At 35.0% G+C, this 14,523-nt stretch overlaps 1 long non-coding RNA gene across 1 annotated transcript; it reads right to left on the minus strand.

The window, feature by feature from the left end:
* Positions 1–3,313: 3,313 nt before the first annotated feature.
* On the minus strand, positions 3,314–4,482 carry LOC111917339 (uncharacterized). The gene is made up of 2 exons (XR_002858866.3): positions 4,155–4,482; positions 3,314–3,616 (listed from the first exon to the last, which is right to left on the minus strand). It is a non-coding gene; the product is annotated as an uncharacterized LOC111917339 (long non-coding RNA).
* Between the last annotated feature and the right edge of the window lie 10,041 nt (positions 4,483–14,523).

Genomic DNA, 14,523 nt, shown 5'->3' on the forward strand with positions numbered 1-14,523 from the left:
AAAACTTTAAAGGCATAAAGTCTCGTTGGTATAGCCAAGGAAGAAAAGATGGCATTTGTTGAACAAGTACTTCGAGAGGCCAATAGGTCGGGTAACAACGACTATAACAAATATGGTGAGGTGTCATGTCACTGTTATCTCGTTCAGGCCCGGTTTTAAGGGAGGGCAAGAGGTGCAGCCGCACAGGGCCCCCAAAAAAATAGGGCCCGAGTTTTAATTAAATTATATATTTAATAATTAAATATATATGAAACTATTCGAATTTTTCCATAAAATGTGTATAGCTCAACTGGCAAAAGAGTCTTTCCTTTTCAACCAAGCGATAGTCTGTTTGACTCATATTCATGACATTTTGATTTTTAAAATTCAAATTACAGTTTTGACCCTTACTTTATGCTATATATTTCATAATCAACCCTTACTTCCAATATGTTTAGCAAATCAGTTTTTAAAACTTACATAATTAACCCTTGAACTTTTTATAAAATTCCATATGTTTCTTTTTAATTAATCTGTTTACTTTTAAGTTTTCCGTAACGACAATTCACCGTCTTAAGTTTGTTTACCTTATATATTAAAAATTATATTTAGGGCCTCATTTTTTTTAGCACAAGGCCCTTAAAATCTCCGAGCCGGCCCTGACCTCGTTATTACACAAATATCACATAAGTTTGGTACATCCACCACTACATATTATCTTTTTTTAATTAAAAATAAATGAAAATACTAGATATTTAATTAAAATAAAAACATCACATTACATACATCTAAAAAATACCGAAAATTAAACAAATAAAATAAAATTAAACATAAAAATACCGAACATTCAAATAATCCTAAAATTATATAAATAAAAATAAAAGCTTCATAAAATATACATAATTCAAAGATAATTTACTAATCGTCGTCCATGTTGTTTTGATATAGATGTTCTGTTAGATTTTCTCGAAGACATTGTCATGTTTCAACATCTTGAATTTCATATACTCTGCCTAAAATTTCGATCGAACGGTGAATAAATTGTTGATCTGCATTAACTTTGTCATTCTTATCATACGTGCAAATTGGACTACATTTATATTCAACTATCATATTATGTAATATGATACATGCATACATCATTGTTTGTATCCATTCATTATTCCAAAGTTATTCAACGTGTTTCACTACATGTCATTTCTGCTTGAGGATTCCAAATACCATCTTTATGTCCTTTCTACCGGATACTTTTCGTTTTTGTGTATTTCCTTGCTTTTTCATTTTAAGGTACCGCACATGCCATCATAAAGGTGGATTAATCTGGGTATATCACATCATAAAAGTAATAAAAGTATTTGTATTCATGTATGTTCACCATGAACGACATATCGGGTGCTCGGTGGACCCTATAACCCCAAAGTACACATGAAAAATCCACAAACTATGAGATGCAACAGCTTCTAGTATCAAAGATGGTTTACATGTCACCCTGTGTAAATTGATCACACCATGGATTTGGACATCTTTCACACACCCAATGCGTACAATCAAGGTTACCGATCATTCACGGTAAACAATGCCTTACTTCATGTATGACATATGTTTTCATGACATGTATTATTACGAGATATGCAACCCATTGATGGGACATGGAGATGCTATGTGATGTGTTGCCAGAGAGAATGAGTTAATAAGTTGTTAAAAATACTTTATGTATGAAGGGCAACATACTTTGATAAACGCAACACATAAGTTAGAGAAACGTGGCGCGGAGGATATTATGTTGTTATAAATTAAAGGGTTGGCAAGAATTCGCGATGAGAGTATGAGTTCTGTCACGGCGCGATGATAAGCACATGCGACACATTAGAATATGACATGTCTAGAACACGTATCAAATGAAGATGAGGTGTAGCAAGACCCCAATGACACACCTAGTAGTGACGATCACGACACGTCCTCGTGAAAGTCAACCATTATATAAAGAGTTTAAAGACTCTTTCGGTGGTTCTTTTATGATTAATGAGTAAAATAAGGTATCATCTTATCTAGTTAGTATGATGATGTTTGTTTTTTTGAAGCAAAAATTCATGAAGTCTGCAGACCACCTCTGCAACCCTCTGCAATAGAAGAGGTGGACCAAACGGCTGCAGACTCTAATAAGAAGCGTGTTTGTTTTTTTAATATCCGCATGCTGTTGCAGATATTAAAAAATTAAAATAAACTGATTTTATAAACCGAAGTAGTTTTTTAATACCGAAAACTAATAATGTACGACATTTCAGCAAGAAATTATGATATTACAAAAAATAATAATATTTCAACAAAAAATAATGATATTTTAGCAAAAAATAATGATATTTCATCAATAAATTATCATTATTCAATATAAAAAATCGAAAAAAAAAAAGAATTCAACAACAATAAACAAAAAAATGAAAAAAGGTAAAATAAGATTTCAGCAACATATAATCAAGATTTCAACAAAAAAAAATAAAAATAAATAAGAGGTTGGAAGAGGCTCGAAGAGGCAATGCAAGTGATGTGTCAAACAGAACACGCGCAAAGATTTTTTTTTACTCTGAAGACTTCTAAAAAACAAACGAAATTGAGATTAAAAGTGTTAAACGTGTGTTGCGCCGCACAACAATAAGCGGTCTGAAGAGGTTTTTTACAAAAAAAACAAACAGAACCTATGTAATTATGTTTGTGTAGCGTGATTGCGAAAGGGTTGTAAGAACCCAAGATAGATGTTAGTGTTTAAAATACAAAGTTATTATGAACATAGTGGTAGGCTTAATGATATTATCTACATAACTGGGTATTATGTATTAAATGAAATTGTAGAGTCGAACACATAAAAAAATATATCAAGGGTTGTGATATTTGTTATGCATGTTCATAGTAGAGTATAATATATGAACCAATATTTTTTAATATCGTGTGAGTTGAGTAATTGCATACTTGAGAATTATAGCATTTTATTCTATATGAGGAAACATGCCAGCGTAATTGAGATACATATGGATGTATTATTATATTTTGAGTGAGTACAATCGAGATACAAAAATAGAGTATTATAAGGTGAGTTGATGAGTGAGTGTTACTAAGTTATATAATACAACATTATTATACATGTTAAAGAGTTAGGGGCCATTTGGTAGGATCTGAATTTTTAAGAGGTCTGAATTTCTAAGAGGGTCTGAATTTTTAAGATCTGAATTTTAAAATGTTGTTTGGTTGGAACATCTGAACTGTTGTTCTGAAAGATAAAAATGACAATTTTACCCTTTTGTTTAAAAATAATAATAAATATTAATAAAACTACCAAAAGTTTGAAGGAAATTACAACTTTTAATCCACTATATATGTTCACAGCTTTCAAATACAAATTCACCAAAAAAACCAAATTAGGACAATGAAACAACAAATAATCTGTTAAAAACTCAACATATAAATTTTACACTTTTAATGCAGAAAATTATAGAAAAATCCATTTATAGCTGAAATACCATCCATCCATTTTTTGATTATTTCTTTTGATTCCTTGAGCAAAATGACAGTCTTTTGAAACCTCTCCCTCTCTGCAGCCACTAATGTTGCTTCACCATTCTTTTCAACACAATGTTCCAGTAACCTTCCAAATCAAATTCAGTTGGATTAAAGAAATATAATTTCAGTTCAGGCTCATAATCGGGGACAACCTCTAAAAATCTATCATGTATCCAGTAACTTGTTCCAAGTAACATAATCAGGGTCACATGTGTATACAGTTATCATCAAATTTCATGGAAACAACTTCAAAGTCATAAATAGATAACCAAGAACTAGTTCAACCACAAAGGCCACAAATCGATTTTCAAGCTTGCATCAGGTTATATTTCAAAAATAACGCTAGATATCAAAATTTGATTCAAAGCATCTGATGAGCATCGGACGTCAAAACTTGAAATCGATTGTAAATGTCAAAACTCGAAATCGATTTCTCCAGACATCAAACCATGAAATTGATTGCTCCAGGGCGGTGGCTGTAGGGAAGACGGAAGCAACAATAGTTATGGCAGAAGAGGCAGCGACTATGGAAAGGTGTTATGAGTGTGGTGTCGCCGACGAAGGGAGAAAGAAATAGAGATCTTAAATCAATTACATAAAATCGATTTAAGAAAAAACCTTACCTGATGTTGTCTTCGAGTTTTGACGGAGTTGGAAGCAAAAGAGGCTGGCGGCGGTGACAGGATCGGAGCGCGGATGGTGGAGGCGGAAGGTGTGCACGATCGAGAGAAGAAGGTCTAGGCGGAGGCTTATACGTAAATAGAAGAACGGTGGGCAAAAAAGGAAGAAGTGTCTTTTATTTCTTTTTCAGACTCCATTCTATATCTGAAATATTAAAAAATTAAGAGCCAAAAAATAAGAGGCTACCAAACGATCTATATCTGAATTTTTAAGAGGTTACCTCTTAATTTTTTAATTAAGAGGTAAACAAACGGGGCCTTAGTGTGTGTACCTGCGCAAAACGATGGTGATAAATAACTCTTTCGGCAAATAATTTTTTATTAGAAAATAAGTATTGGATTTTATTATTAGTTATTAAGTAAAAAATTAGCACTTTTAAATAAAATATTTTTGTTTAGATCTTATGTTTATATTACATGTTTATACATTTAATGTAAATTAATTACTATTGGTGTCAAGTTTAAGAAATTTAAATTTATTTATATACATGAATTTAATATTTTAAAATTATCATTTTGCTCCAAATTAAATTTCTTAATAACCTTCTTTAATTCAAGTCTTTAAATTTTTGGCAAGTATTAATGATAATTATACATAATCAATTTCTATAAAAAGCTTTGTAACTTATATCTTTTAAAATTGAAGATATCACTAATATGCTTTATAATATAATATAAGATATATATATATATATATATATATATATATATATATATATATATATATATATATATATATATATATATATATATATATATACACACACACACTATAATAAATAAAGATCTTTTTGTCACGTGTCACATTCTCATTCATTTTGCCACATGTAATTTTGTGGTAATTTTAAATTAATTTTTATTCCACATGTCATTTTATGGTTTTTCCATTTTATTGAATTCCGCATAATATTAAATGTAATAATAAATGTATATCAATTTCATTTATGAACTTTCATTCTAATTTCAAAATTACCGAGTTAAAGTTTTATTAATTTCTTTTATTTATTTATCTAAATTATTTCTTTAAATTTAAAAGAGAAAAAAAAAACACTTGAATTTTTATAATTCAATATTTTTTTTTTCATTTTTCTTATAGATTCAAACTTCTTAAATGTTTAGAATTTTATATTTAATTTTTATTTTAAATAAACTCATGTAATACATGAGTTATATATATATATATATATATATATATATATATATATATAGAGAGAGAGAGAGAGAGAGAGAGAAAGAGTTGGGTTAATTTAAATGTTTCTACTATCTATTGTATATTTAAAATTGATTATGGACAAATCATTTTAGTTATTTTAATAAAGTAATTAATACATATTAAATGTTGAAGATTTAATTAATACTCATTATATCTTCAACATTTAATATGCATTAATTAATTTCTTAAAATAACTAAAATGATTGGTTCACAATCAATCCTACATGTACACAATAGATAGTTAGAACACAATAACCTAACCATATATATATATATATATATATATATATATATATATATATATATATATATATATATAGAGAGAGAGAGAGAGAGTTAGGTTCAAATGTTTTCACTATCTATTGTGTGCATGTATGATTGATTATGGACCAATCATTTTAGTTATTTTAAGAAAATAATTAATTCATATTAAATGTTGAAGATGTAATTAATATTCATTAATTCCTTTCTTAAAATAACTAAAATGATTGGTCCAGAATCAATCATACATGCATACAATAGATAGTAAAAACAAAATAACCTAACCTATATATATATATATATATATATATATATATATATATATATATATAATAAACCATATTAGTCATATCTTTAATTTTAAGAGGTATAAGTTACAAAACTTTTTGTACAAATCAATTATTATAAATAACTCATTAATACTTGCCAAAAGTTTGAAAACTTCAAATTAAGGAAAGTAATTAAGAAATTCAATTTGGAACAAAACGAAAATTTTAAAATATTAAATTTATGTATTTAAATTAATTAAATATCTTAAACTAGACACAATATTAATTAATTTACATCAATAGTAAAAACAGACAATATAAATATAAGTTATAAACATAAATATTTTATTTCACTACTAGAAAAACAGCCTTTTACGGCGTGCAATGCGTGTCGTAAAACGCTCAGACGACGCGCAAATGCGTGTCAAAAAAGGGTTTGTCATAACGAGAGATGACAAGCTTTTGCACGTCGTCTATAGACGACGCGCATTTACAATGCGTATTTATGACACACAATGCGTATCATTAAAACCACTGTCAAGAAAGGCCATCTCATAAACGAAGATGACACACATTTTTGCGTATCGTAAATTTAAATGTTTAAAAAATATATTTATATATTTATTAATTTTTAAATTAAATTTGCATTTCATGTCTCATAATAGAAATAAAATATCATATACAATAAATACAATCCATTGCATAATATAAAATAAAATTTCATACACAAAAAATAAAATAAATTGTACAAATTTTAATATGTCATACAAATAATCATACAAATGTTAAACGAAAATAATACATTGCTAACATGGTTACATTCCTATAAAACTAACAAATAATCATCCAACTCTGTTGTTTCTTACTGGAATATGTGTGTAATTGTCTCCTTCATCAACCTCCATGTCCAAAGTCGAATCTACCTTCATAATCTGTATGTATAACAAAGACACATAAATATATTATGAATTTGTGATCTGATCTGAAATATGAATCTTGAATGTTGGTTGTACCTTGTGCTTAATTTCAGTAGCCAAAATAGCATCTTGCCTTAAGAAAACTGCTAGACCATAATTTTTAGAAATGTAATTCTTTAAAAGTAAAAAGCTGAAACTACCAGACCATAAAAGAAATGTAATTGTTTCAATATATTAGTAAAGGGGCAGAATAGTCTTTTTGTCTGTTATTATCCTTGTCCCAATCCCTAAAAGTCATGTAATATATTAACTACACTAAATAACCATCTTACCCTTACTTTCCAAAAGCTCATCTAAGGTCATATAAGTAGGTATATAAACAAAGTTGACTTTTTTTCTTCAAGAAAGATATGACCATCAACAACAGACAGTTAAGTATTAAGTCCCTGTTTGGTTTTTTTTACCTGATTTGTACAGCATCTCAGTGCAGCACCTCCACCCCCACCTGCATACTAGAAGGTGATGCGGTATCAGCAGGAGCACCAATTATTTTCTTAGATTCAGAAAGAACCTGAAACAAAAAGCTTATGTTCCGTATTAATACTAAAAGAAAAAAAGGCTTTGATTATTTGAAGGGAAAATGCATACCTCAGCATCTTTAGCTTCAGATGCTTTGTTACAATCCTGCAATGAGGAGTCCCTATATGCCTGGTGAAAGTTCAACATACATAGCAAAAAGATAAATGAATTGCATGAGTTTATAAGCATCTAATATGACAAAACACAAAAGATTATATATGAACAATTATGTTAGGATTTAGAAATCCTAAGTTATGATTCATTTGAATCATTTGAATTGATGAAGCTGGAGAAAACACATTGTACTTGGTACCAAAGAACATAATGTAAGCAATTCAATATGTAATAATTTTAGTTCAGTCCAATTTTGTTATGTTATGTTGTGTTGTGTTCTCTTCTCTTCTCTTATGTTACGTTATCAATTCAATTCTACTTACTCCATATACCAAGGGATTTCAATTATTTAATTATATTGGTTGATTTTCCTGCGTACCTTACCAAGGGATCTTGATCACCATATTGGAATTTGCACCAAGTCAAGTAATTAATCAAGAAAGGCAACTGGGGAACTGATTCCAAGAGTCGTAATTAACACTACAAATTGCACCATGTGAACCTATCAAGAATGTCAAATGGGCAACAATCTTTTTGTAAGAAAGTTATCTTACCTTTAGTCTCAAGTAGTTTTTATCATCCTCTATGTCTCGGTACACAATAGCAGAAGCCTTAAGTGACATGGATGAGTTTAACTAGAGAGTTGACTTTAGAAGAGTTGCACCATTTGACTCTTTGAAGAAATGTTGCATCCAATAACTTGGTGTTCCATATGATTGAGAAGAATCAAAAACTATTGCATCCGACATCCACCTTAACAAAATAAAATACTTCCCATCATTTACCATGAGAAGGGTATTTATGTCTTTTTCACATTGATTGAATAAATGTCATACCGCCTATCGTTGGTGTTCACGAACAAAGGTGCATAATTCGCCATTTCAACAACATCGTTGCAAATAACAATCTCGTTAGAAGTCAAAGTCAAAATCGATCAAAGTCAAAGAATCTGTTCTTTTCTACACCAATAAGGAATCCAGCTTCAACGAGAACTCCTAAAAGACTTCCAGAACCAGCGTCATTTCCTGTCATAGCATACTCGCTCACAAATGCTTGAAATAAATAAAATAATTAATTTTCACATGATTAATTGATTTACATTTTACAATTAACAATTAACAAACCTTTGGGCCAACACGTGATGTATGATCGAAGGTATTAGCCATAGAAAATACAGTGCTTGCATTTGCGTAAATCTAAAATAATAATAATAATAATAATAATAAACCGATCATTAGAAAATAAATCTCATTTGAACTTTTATATATAAAATATAAAACAAGTTTGGCTTTGACTTTAGAATCTTACATGAAAATCATACATATCAACAGGGTGATCCAATGGACCATTTGATCCATCACAATTGAATATCATTTTAATATCTGGATAAGCTTTTTGAATTGCAGCATAAAATTGAAGGTAGTTTGTTGTTTCATAAATAAGTACATATATATTAGATTAATTTCAAGGAAAAGACAAAAATGCCCTCAAGATGCATACCATGATACTTTTTAAGCCAACAATCCTCATTTCCAATAGCAACATATTTCAAATCAAAAGGCTTTGGGTGTCCCATAGCAGCTCTAACACATCCCCATGTTGAATTTGGATCACCTCTAGCAAACTCAATTCCATCAAGAGCTTCCTAAATATCCAAAACATTGTTTTATAAATAATAAAAAATGGTTATAACTTCTAAACATATAAAAAGAAAAGAGTAAGAGTAAGAGAATATACTTTTACAAAAGGCATGATGTTGGAGGGATTAACAGACTCCTTATGGCTAATTCCTTTAATTACCAAAAGAAATAAGATTTTTTTTAGATAAATATCGGATTATAATTTATAAATCATATTATGTTTCTATTATTATTATTATTATTATTACCATTGTTGAATTTAAAATATATACACTTTCCATTCATTTGAAAGAATGGGGTAGCACTCTTGACCATGTAACCAGGTATATATATATATATATATATATATATATATATATATATATATATAATGATTCAACACTAAAAAAAAGTGTTACCTTGTTCCAGCATTGTATTAGTGAACAAGATGAAACTGTAGAGCAACTCTTTGCCGATGGTATGTTTTGTGACAACTCTCCTCATATTAAGAGTCTTCTTGGGGTCCAACTCAATCACTTTGCCTGTGGTGGAGTCATTGTGGGATTGTCTATGTAAAATTGTTGTCTCCTGATAAATTAAAAAAAAACTATAACATCAAGTGAAAATACAATTATATGGTTAATTTGTTTTTTTTTAATAGGTGTACCATTTTGAGCATTTGATCGCTTGTATATAACTCTGTTCAGATACTAATTAATTACATAACCTAGAAAAAGATACAAACACACAATATAAAACTATAAATACAAAAACAAAAACAAGAAATATGTAAATTAGTTAATTCAATAGCAACATTTACCTGTGGATGCCAAAAATCTTCATACTTGGATGCTAACAAAAGTGATGTGAGACCGACTAATTGCATCAAATCAAATTTTAAATATACCTATAATTGTAAAAAAAAAAACAGAAGCAAATTAGTAACTTGTGCTTTGAAAGAGGTACATAAAGAATAAGGGAGATTATGTACTTACTTCTATGAGCAAATTTATCAGAATCCCCCACATTTGAGGCGTGATGTCTGTTTGGATCTTCATGTAATTCTTCAGTGACCGATGATGTGCCTGCATTTTTAAGCAATTCAAAACAATGTTTGTTACTTACTGTGACTGTTGACTCTCGTATGCATAAAGAATAAGGAGGCACACCTGGCAATTCCTCGGGAAAAACATCCGGGAATTCGCACACTATTGGAACCTCATCAATTGAAATTGGCCTCCCAACGGCCATCCGCGTGTCCAACACATAAGCTACGAATCCACTGCAGCCTTGCTGCAAACTCTGTCTCGCCCTGGCAGCCGAGCAAAACGCTGACCCACATCGGGTTCCCTCGCCATATACCGTAAGCACTCCCCCACTGGGGTTTCGTATCGTCACCAACTGACGCTCGCAGTCTATAACAGCTCCAAATCGGCTCAACCAATCCATGCCCACTATAACATACACGTCCCCTATCGCAATCGGGATCAGTTCTATTAGGAACTCCACACCGAAGATCTCAAGGATACATCCTCGAATCACATCCGTAGCATACACTGCTCGCTCATCAGTTATGGAAACTCGTAGAGGTTAACGCCTCTCGACGGATACTAATGTGCTGACTAAATGCCAAGGAAACAAATGACCGACTCGCACCCGAGTCAAATAACACCAAAGCAGGTACAGAACTCACAAGAAAAGTACCTACGCATACCATCATATAAGCATAATATCTCAAAAGAAAAGATAAATACAGAATACATACCAGCCACGACATCGGGAGCTGCGCGGACCTCCTCCGCAGTCAACTGGAAAGCTCTTCCACGAGCCTTCGGAGCCTCGTCCTTCATCGGTCGAACCTTGGTAACCCTAGCAGCAGGTGTAGATCCCTGTGCTGACCCTTGATGCAACTGTGGACACTCGGCCTTCCGATGGCCCGTCTGGTTGCAATGAAAGCAAACCATAAATCCCTTGGGGAAATCCTTGGCGATATGCCCCTCCTTGCCACATTTGTAGCAAGCACCCGACCGATAGGCCCCCTCATGACCCTTCTGGCCTCCCGTCCTCGAATCAGCGGACTTGGTCCGCTTGGCTGCCGGCTGAGACTGAGCCGGCCGCCGATCCATCCTCTGAGACTCGGCCTCCTCCCTGGCCTGAGTCTCCAACTCAATCTCCCTCTTTTGGACATTTGCCTGGAGCTCAGCAAATGTCCGGTACGTCGAGTTCGACACGAACTCCTGAATGTCCCTCCTTAGAATGCTCAAATACCGACTCATCCGTGCCTGCTCAGAAGACACCTGCTCAGGGCAGAACATCGCCCTCTCATGAAACTTCCGGGTAACCACAGTAACTGAATCATTACCCTGCTTGAGGGTCAAAATCTCCTGAACCAACCGTTCCCTCTCCACCGGGGGAACATACTCGTCTCTGAACTTGGCGGTGAACTTCTCCCAGGTCACCGCTGAAATCTCTGCAGGAGTGAAGCTCGTTGTCACGAACTTCCACCAATCCTTCGCTCCCAAGTGAAGCTGGTTCAAAGCGAACTGTGTCCTCAGATGCTCTGGACATGAACACGTATAGAAGCATCCCTCAATATCATCAATCCATCTCATCGCAGCGATCGGATCCTGCGTCCCATCAAACTCGGGTGGCTTCGTGTTGCTGAACTCCCGAACAACAACGAGTCACCTCCTTGAGGCCTGGCAGCAGCCACAGCTATTGTAGCTGCAGCGGCTGCAGCCTCAGTCACCGCGGCGTGCCGCTCATCGAAAGTCTCAATCAGTGTGGTCTTGATAGACCCAAACATCTCCAGAATCTCGACCCTGATCGCCGCAGCCACCTCATCATGGATCATCTGACGAAGCTCCTCGTCACTCACACCGCTCGCCTCAGGTCTGTGGCGTGTCCCAACCATGATGTCTCTGAAATATAACATAATAATATCAAAGACTCATTCGAGCATGCCCACACTCGATAACTCGACCCTACTTGTTCCTTAGTACCCAAAGGATTCTTACTTAGAGTGCGCACTGCTCCGGTGTATTCGGTAGTACGAGCCCTTATCCTACCGCCTACACCGCATCAGTGTTCACCCTAAGTCCTCCTCTTTGGATCCCAGATCACAAGTAATCTATATCTTACTGGTATAGGCTACCCTTCGGTAGACCTCTTATCAGCCCCTCACTGCTACCTACTCGCTCTCAAGCATCACATAGCAGCACATCCTTCCTAGGCTAAGGCATCACAAAATCAGGCCACTCTAGTCCTAATATGAATACCTAGAAAGCTCTAGCATGCATCATATAACATATCATATCTCATAACACATAACGTAAGGGTAGGGATGAGCATATGGACCGGGGAACCGGCCGGAACCGGTACCGGAACCGGAACCGGCACCGGAACCGGAACCCGATGGAATCGGTCGGGCCGGGACCGGGACGTTATTTTTGTAGATTTTTGGAACCGGGAACCGGTAAGAACCGGAACCGATTTAACCGGAACCGGTAGAACCGGCAAAAACCGGTACCTTATGATGCTATTTTTCAAGGAGCGGTTCCAACATTTGAAAACACGACAAGAACCGGTAGGAACCGGGAACCGGTAGAACCGGAACCGGTAGAACCGCCGGGCCGGTTCGGTTCTTGATTTTGGCCGAAGCCGGTTCCCCGGTTCGGGCCGGTTCGGTCCTTTTGCTCATCCCTACGTAAGGGCATTTTGGGGGTTCACCATTCAGGCGCTGGCTGACCGTACACACTGCTCCGCTCTGGTTGTCTCAAAATCTATTGCTTTTTAGAAAAATTAGTTCTTATCGTTTGAAAATTTTCTCAAATCCTCAGTTTGAGTTCAGTTACGCCCGAAGGTGCATCCGAATCCCTCAAACCAAGGCTCTGATACCAACTTGTAACAACGTAAACTTTCAAAACAAATTTTTTTCATTTCTTTAAAACATAATTTCATTCAAGTCAACCCATAGAATCTAATGTAACATGGTCATAATACAAAACATATCAATCCCAAGATCAAACATATCCAAATCCGCCTGCGTGTGTGTACGAGTCATGCTGGCGCCTTCCCACAGTCCTCACTAGTACCTGAAACACATTAGACATAAACACTGTAAGCAAGAAGCTTAGCGAGTTCCCCAAAATACCACTTACACACATACGCCTTTCCAGGCCATACTCCACACGACCTTCCGGTCTCTGTGTCTCAGGGGACTTCTGTCCCAACCCGGTAAACCTTCTGGTCCTACCCGTGTCGACCTTCCGGTCCATAACTCCCTGACCTTCTGGTCCACATCATAATGCCTTCCGGCCCATATCATAATGCATTCCGGCCCATATCAAGCATAACATACATATCACATACATAGCGCATACGAAACAGGCAACTCATAACATACAATGCTTATATCTCATAGCATACCAGACCTTCCGGTCACACATAGGTACCCTTCCAGGTATAGTATAGTGAGAAGACTCACCTCGGGTATCTCGGGTGATCTCGCACACGAATCTACTGGTCTAGCCCCCGCCTATTCACATGCAAAATATCCTTAATAAGTATTGGCTCTCAAAGGCTAGATTAACCCCACTTCTATGATCCTTCAGAAGAGTAAAAGACAATTTTACCCCTCCTTGACTCAAAAGTCCAACTGTTGACCGAAATCCTAAAGGTCAATGAAAGTCAACGATCACAGCTGACCCTACTCGCCGAGTGGACTAAGGTGACTCGGCGAGTACACACCTGTCCTCTTCGCCCCTGGTTCTCCTTTGACTCACTGGGTCAACCCTAAATTCCACGAGTCGACACAGATCGTGAGTCGCGGGGAAAACCGACTCAACTCGTCGAGTCCTCCCATGGACTCGGCGAGTACCTGCCATGCACTCACTCAAACGACCTTCTGAGGTCAGATCTGTTCCTCTAATCCATAGATCTGGCCTTTCCAAGCACTATAATCACGTAAAGTCTCAATCTTGATGCACATGCAACAACTATATGACCATATATGATGATTTAGCCCCAAATACCTTAACCCAAGGTCATGACCTCCATTGTTCTTCATAAACCTTGAAGAATAAGGCTCTCTGGACCTCTATGGATCCAGATCCAAAGTCTCATCACCATAAGGGACTATTTGGACCTCCAATCGACTTAGACAAGGGCACAAGAAACCCTAAAACCATCTATCTTTCCCAAAACAGAAGAAGGGTCGAAGTAATACCTCAAATGAAATATTCTTAGCTTCAAATCCTCATAATAGCAACCTCCTTTTCTTTCCCTCGGCTAGAACCTCTTTCTTCTTGCTAAACAACACCACAAAGGTCAAGAATGGCT

This window comes from Lactuca sativa, chromosome 9 (genome assembly GCF_002870075.4).
Source record: "Lactuca sativa cultivar Salinas chromosome 9, Lsat_Salinas_v11, whole genome shotgun sequence".
Taxonomy (NCBI): domain Eukaryota; kingdom Viridiplantae; phylum Streptophyta; class Magnoliopsida; order Asterales; family Asteraceae; genus Lactuca; species Lactuca sativa.